The sequence below is a fragment of the Mastomys coucha genome, unplaced genomic scaffold, assembly GCF_008632895.1.
Source record: "Mastomys coucha isolate ucsf_1 unplaced genomic scaffold, UCSF_Mcou_1 pScaffold16, whole genome shotgun sequence".
NCBI lineage: Eukaryota > Metazoa > Chordata > Mammalia > Rodentia > Muridae > Mastomys > Mastomys coucha.
Window position 1 is genome coordinate 78,882,115 of NW_022196898.1, and position 6,261 is coordinate 78,888,375.

At 40.0% G+C, this 6,261-nt stretch overlaps 1 protein-coding gene across 12 annotated transcripts in view; it reads right to left on the reverse strand.

Moving 5' to 3' along the window:
- Sgms2 (sphingomyelin synthase 2) overlaps positions 1–6,261 on the reverse strand; it is an 83,095-nt gene that overhangs the window by 32,956 nt on the left and 43,878 nt on the right. For 4 of the 12 annotated variants that reach the window (XM_031375536.1, XM_031375538.1, XM_031375535.1 and 1 more), the window contains 2 exons: positions 4,525–4,627; positions 4,242–4,305 (listed from right to left, as the gene is read on the reverse strand). The exons of 5 other annotated variants lie outside the window; for them this stretch is intronic. The gene's annotated coding sequence lies outside the window, so the exon portion shown is untranslated. 3 more of the 12 variants (XM_031375537.1, XM_031375541.1, XM_031375533.1) reach the window with 3 other exon arrangements.

Sequence of the window (6,261 nt, forward strand, 5' to 3'; positions counted from 1 at the left end):
AGGCTGGGTAGGTGATGGAGTGAGTGATGGTGGACGTGAGGCTGGGTAGGTGATGGAGTGAGTGATGGGTAGGCTCATAGATTGGACAAAGTAGAACCTGAGTAATCTAATCTCTAATTTTGTCAATGTATAAAATATTGAACAGTACAGATATTTGTTCAATATGTTCATTAAATGTAACTGGCTATTCCCATTCATTGGTCAAACCATAGTATTCAGTACTTGTTAGAAATACTGGAGTGGGGGTGGGAGCTGTACTAGCTCCATCAGCTCTAACAGCCCAACTGAACCACAGGGAAAACTTAGGTGCTTACACAATTCCAGGTTTCCTTATACCTCAAAGACTTATATACCTAGAGATTGATTCCTTTATATACCTCAAAGATTTATATACCTAGAGATTGATTCCTTTAGGTTTTAATATTCTGTAGAAAGAGGCTGTAAAAATTTACCTACTAAAGCAGGAGGTTTATGCAAAGTATGGTTAAATCATATTTAAGTCATATGTTAGGGCTAATGCTTTTTCCTAAGAATCGTGGCTAGGCCAAGAAAGCGAAGTGGAAGCTTAACCGTTATATAATGAGAACTGCTCTCTCTAAATGATAGGGTCCCATCCAGGCAAGTCAGGATCATCATCAGAGGCAATGCTACATTTCCTGGTCAACAGCAAAAAATTATTAGACTTGGAAACATTATTTTATTATAAGAGAATCAACAGAAAGTAAGAAACAAAGGGATCAGCTCCTTTTAAATAACTTTATAATTTTCTACTTTATTATAATTTCTTTTTTATGTCTTTCAGAGTACTACCTACTGATTCCTCTCTCCACCACATGGTAATTAATGAGTGTGTATATCAAAGTACTGAAAAATGGCCACCCAGGATGGTGTAAGGATGCTATTGAGAGAAGTGTTAGAATAACCTCTCAAAGGAGGGGACGAGATGGTGGTGTTGCCTGCAGGCCATATAGGGAGCTCAAACTTGCGGCTGTCTTGAGTTATCACTGTGCTAGGGTAGGCTCTGTGGTACCTTTGAGTCAGCCATGCTGACATAAGGAACCCCGGTGTCCAGTCCTGAGGACTTGAAGGGAAAGGTTTCCTCAGGCTGTCATTCGTGCCCATTCTGGGGTAAATGGATATCTGCTAATGTTCCCACAGGAAAAGTCACACAACACTGAGGCATGGTTTTCATGAGGAGAAGAGTAATTAGGAAACAAAGGAGACCCTGGAGGATCCAGGAAGGATGGGACATCTAACATTTCTCATTTGGTTATCTCAAGCAACAATATCTTCCACAGATGAAGCAGCAGCAATTACAGACAGCTCACAGTCTATGCTAGTTGCGATGTCTTCTAAAAGATGCAGGTCTCTAAAAGGCACCAGCTTCTCTAAGCCTGTGGAGTAGTGCTTTATATATTTATATAATATATGTAGCTATATATTATGTATAATATATAAATATTTAGATAAAATAAATATATGCATATAAACATAATATATGTTGTGTGTGAGTTTATTATATATAATATATAGTTTTACATATAGCTGAAATTCATAGAATTTTAGCTATCCTCTTTCAATGAATAATTATTTCTTAGAAGCACTAGCCTGACTAACCTTCCAATCTTGATTTCAGACATTAATTTCTTGGAGTGACTTAATAATGATTATCTGTGTTCCCCAAATTAAGGTCCTAGGTTTCCCAACCTAATTCAATATTCCACTAAAGAAAAGGGCACATTAAAGGAAAAGAACAGAGATTAACATTAGAGATTAAAATTAGTTAAGGTATTGAATCTCCAGTTGGACAGAATGCTATTTAAACAATTTTAATGAATACAAGTGACAGTGCACTGGCTGGTTTTATGTGTCAACTTGACACCAGTTAGAGTCATCAGAGAGGAAGGAGCCTCAGTTGAGGAAATGCCTAAGAGATCCAGCTGTAAGGCATTTCTCAATTACTGATTGATGGGGAGGGCTCAGTCCATGGTGGATGGTGCCATCCCTGGGCTGGTGTCCTGGGTTTTATAATAAAGCAGACTGAGCAAGCTATGAGGAGCAGGCCAGAAAGCAGACCCCTCCATGGCCACTGCATCAACTTCTGCCCCCAGGTTCTAGTTCTGCTTCAGTTCCTGTCCTAAATTCCTTCAATGGTGGACTATGATCTGGAAGTGTAACCAAATGAACTTTTTCCTCCCCAAGTTGCTTTTGACCATGATGTCTCATCACAGCAATAGTAACTCAATCACTAAGACAATTATCACTTAATATTTTGTTATTTAAAACATTTAATTTTTTTTTACATAAATTCAAAGCCATATGTCACTTTGGATCATTCTCGAAATGTATCTTAAAATATTCCCACAACTAAGCCGGGCAGTGGTGGTGCACACCTTTAATCCCAGCACTTCGGAGGCAGAGGCAGGTAGATTTCTGAGTTCGAGACCAGCCTGGTCTACAGAGTGAGTTCCAGGACAGCCAGAGCTATACAGAGAAACCCTGTCTCGACAAAACCAAAAAACAAACAAACAAACAAAAAAATAGTATTCCCACAAGCATAAAAATGTTTCTCCTATAACCACAGATTAGATGACTTTAGCAAGTGATTTATATTTTTACTATGAAAATGATAATACTTTTATATGATCCTTTCTAATGGATTTTTAAATGTCTGTTTATTGTTGTATGTACATAATTTCAGGGCTGACCACTGTATATTAGATAATCAATTAGGGGGAGGCTCTGTAAGTTCAGCCTGGGCTACAGATTGTGTCCCAATAAAAACAAAATCACAACAGTGGGACTGGTGACCTTAGAGATGGATGTACACGTAGAAACAAATATGTTTTACATAAGAAACTGTATAGTTACTATAAAAATCATAAAATGAGAGATATACTTTACTTTTTAACCATTTTGTATTAAAAAAATAAGTAAGCAGTGTATGTTAGATTCACTACTGATATAGACAAAAATGGATGTTACCATTTAATAGATGCCAAGTGCTCAGCACTGCTGTGGGAACTCTGGAAAGTCTGAAGAAAGTCTGGAGACACATAGGATGGCTAAAAGCAGTTTATCTCACCCTGTACATAATGCTTAGAGGGATCCAAGAGACGGTATAAAACCAATGCTCAAATAATATCAGGAAGCTAAAAGATGTAATTCCACCTATAATCTTATTTCCATGAAATCTAATTCTCATTGATGGTGCTACATAAATAAACGTGCTTGACTATAAATAACCACTTGAAGATGTTTCAATGAAACTCTGCCTCACTCCTCTGTAAAAGCAAGAGCCCCAGAAAACAAGCTTTTGGAGTTTTATGTGTGTTCTGAAAACTTCTCTAAAACACGTGAAACAGATTTTAGAAATGGATTTGTGACAAGCACCTCACAGGAAACTGGAAGTCCACTGCCCACGCGTATGCCAAGATGACGAGAGGGCACTGAAACTGTGTATACTCATATTCCAGGGCATCTTAATGATAGCAAGAGACTGTGGTGACATTATCAAACACCGACTTTTGAATCTTTCTGCACTGAAAAAAAATGAACACCATGTTCTAATTTCACTACTCAAACCTACAAAAACAGTTAAGTTAATTTTTAGTGAGCACTGACAGCACTAGATATGATTTTTTTTTTTGCATACAGCAGGTTTGAGGATGCATCGGATGGCTAAGAATCATGTTCTGTAACCTTGGACATAATGCTTATAGAGCTGAGAAAGGTGAAGTCCATCCAAGAGCTCAGAGAGCCGGGGCTGGAAATGGCCAAGGTTACAGCTTCTGCTCCAAACCACACTGCCATTTCCACTCACCAGAAACCTATCTCCTCTTTGTTTCATATCCCAGCAAGTTTTACCACCAACTACCTAGCTACTCAGGATTAATAAAACCATGGCTATGCCTCAGCTCACCACCCCCTCCTTGATCACCAACACTCACTCTGAACCTTGGTATTTTTCATGTCTCCACTATCCAGGTACTGCTTCTTGTTTAAAAACAAACAAACAAACAAACAAACAAAAAACCCCCCAAAAAACCAAATCCCAGTGGTTCGAATTTACCAAAGACGACAACTCAGGAGCTAGATGTTGTGCGGAAGCTTTCTAGCTCAGAGAGGCAGCACCTAGCTGACCTTCCTCCTCCACCCATGTTCCGGAAGGAAAAGGCTTCTCCATCTCTACTCTGTGTCAAATACCCTTCCTCTCAAAGACCCTCCTTTCTGTTGCTTACCTTTATTCTCCATCGGTTGGTCACTTACTTCCCCTCTTGACCCAGAGTTGACTTTATTTTGCTCCTGGATTAAAAGTCTGTGTTAGTTGGGCCACACTCCAGGTACTTGTTTTCAGTAAACAGAAGGCTAGAGGACCAAAGGCTGAAGCTGGCATACCACAACTAGAAATACTTCACAGTCTTGGGGTTCAAATGTCATCAAACATCCTGCAAGAGCTTCTCTCTCAAACTGAGTTCACTTCAGAAACGGTTCACCGTCTCCAGGGTGGGTGTGAGTACAAACCTAGCATCTCGGAAATGAACTGGTACAGTCCTTGAGCACCAGGCACTGTTGGTTCTTTGTACAGTGAAAGCCTTGATAGGGATCAGATAGCAGAGAACAGCTCCTGGAGACAAAAAGCATGGATGTCTTTGAACTAGGGTAAACTCAAGCTCCACCATCAAGCTGTCTAAGGCGACTCGAAATCCCTCAAACAGCTTCCTATGGCCCCAAAGTCCCTTGTTTATTTTGACTTCAGGAGAAATAAAATGGTAAATATTCAGAGAACAGAGGATAATGTAGTGAACTCTATTAGCCATGAAAAATGGGAAAGCTCTTCACTTAATCTCTACTCCTAGTTTCTTTTAAAGCCAGATCTTAAACCAGTTGGAAGCTTTTATCTCTGTTAATCTCACCAGCATGAGCATTCCTTACTAATCCCCAGCCAGGACATTGGTTTCCTTCTGAGGATGATGTTTGCTCTGACAATCACCATTCCCTACAACTGCCCAGAGGCTCTTCATGATCTGGCACAGCCTGTCTTTCCAGTCAGTGATGTCAACATTTAATTTTTCCCTTTTCTGCCTTATTTCCTTGATTCTTTTGCCTCACTAGCAGCACAGTCCCCTCTTATCAGGCTTCTACTGGGTCCTCTTACTTATACACGGCTTGTCCTGCCTCAGGTCTCAGCATACAGATCACAACCTCCAAGAAACACCCACACTACACCCATAGAGAATGTCCCCAGACCCCAAAATAAACAAGTAGCCTGGCTAGGCTTCAAGAAGGCCCACCCTTTCCCTAGGGTCCCCACCTGAAAATAAACACTGGTTTACAGTTTTCTTCTCCTTAGAAACTGACTCTCCCCTTGTTGGGCACTGTGTTAAAATTTTAGTGGTGTGGTCAACGTTCTTTAGCATAACTTCCTCATACCGTTTGTGCACATAATTGTCACATAGATGTGTTAAAAATGTCCCCGCAGAGCATGATGGAGCACACCTATAATCCCAGCACTCAGGAGGATGAGGCAGGAGGATGCTGAGTTCGAGGCCAATCCAAGCTACAGGGGAAAGCCCTTTCTCAAAACGACCACAACAAACAAACCAAACCTGCAGGTGCTGTACAGGTGGAAAGCAAGCTCCGAGAGTATAGATTCTTTACTAACACAGTCAAGTACACCTTACCTGAATGCTTAGGGTACGGCCAGAAGTATTTCAAATTTCTATTGTTCTTTTGAAAATTTCACAAGATTTTCAAATATACAAAGAGGCAACCTGAAGACGAGACCCAAATCTAAACAAAAATTCACTTGTTTGACGAGTGCCCGTCTCACACAAGACTGCAGGGAATTTGTAAAATATACTAAAAATTCATAACAACTAAGGTAGAAAATAACTGCATGTTGATGTTAAAGGGGCCACACCTTCCAAAAAACAAACCAAACCAAACCAAAGCAAAACATCAAAACCGCACCAGAGGCCACCAGAGCTTTCTGGGAGGGAGCCAGATGAAAGGGCTGCCTCTCGGTAGATCACACTCCCCAACACAGTCTGCCTGTATGAAGATTAACTGTGAGAAAGATCTTTGAGGAAATGTCAGCCACTCTGAAGATTCCCTTATTTACAATAAGGGCAGGCACTGAAAAATAAGGTAGAAGTAAACAGAATTCTCTGTGGTAACAAGTCTAATTTAGGCCTTGAAACCATTTTTTTTTTTTTTGGCTTTTTGTTTTTTTATGTTAACAAAAGTTTCATTTATAAA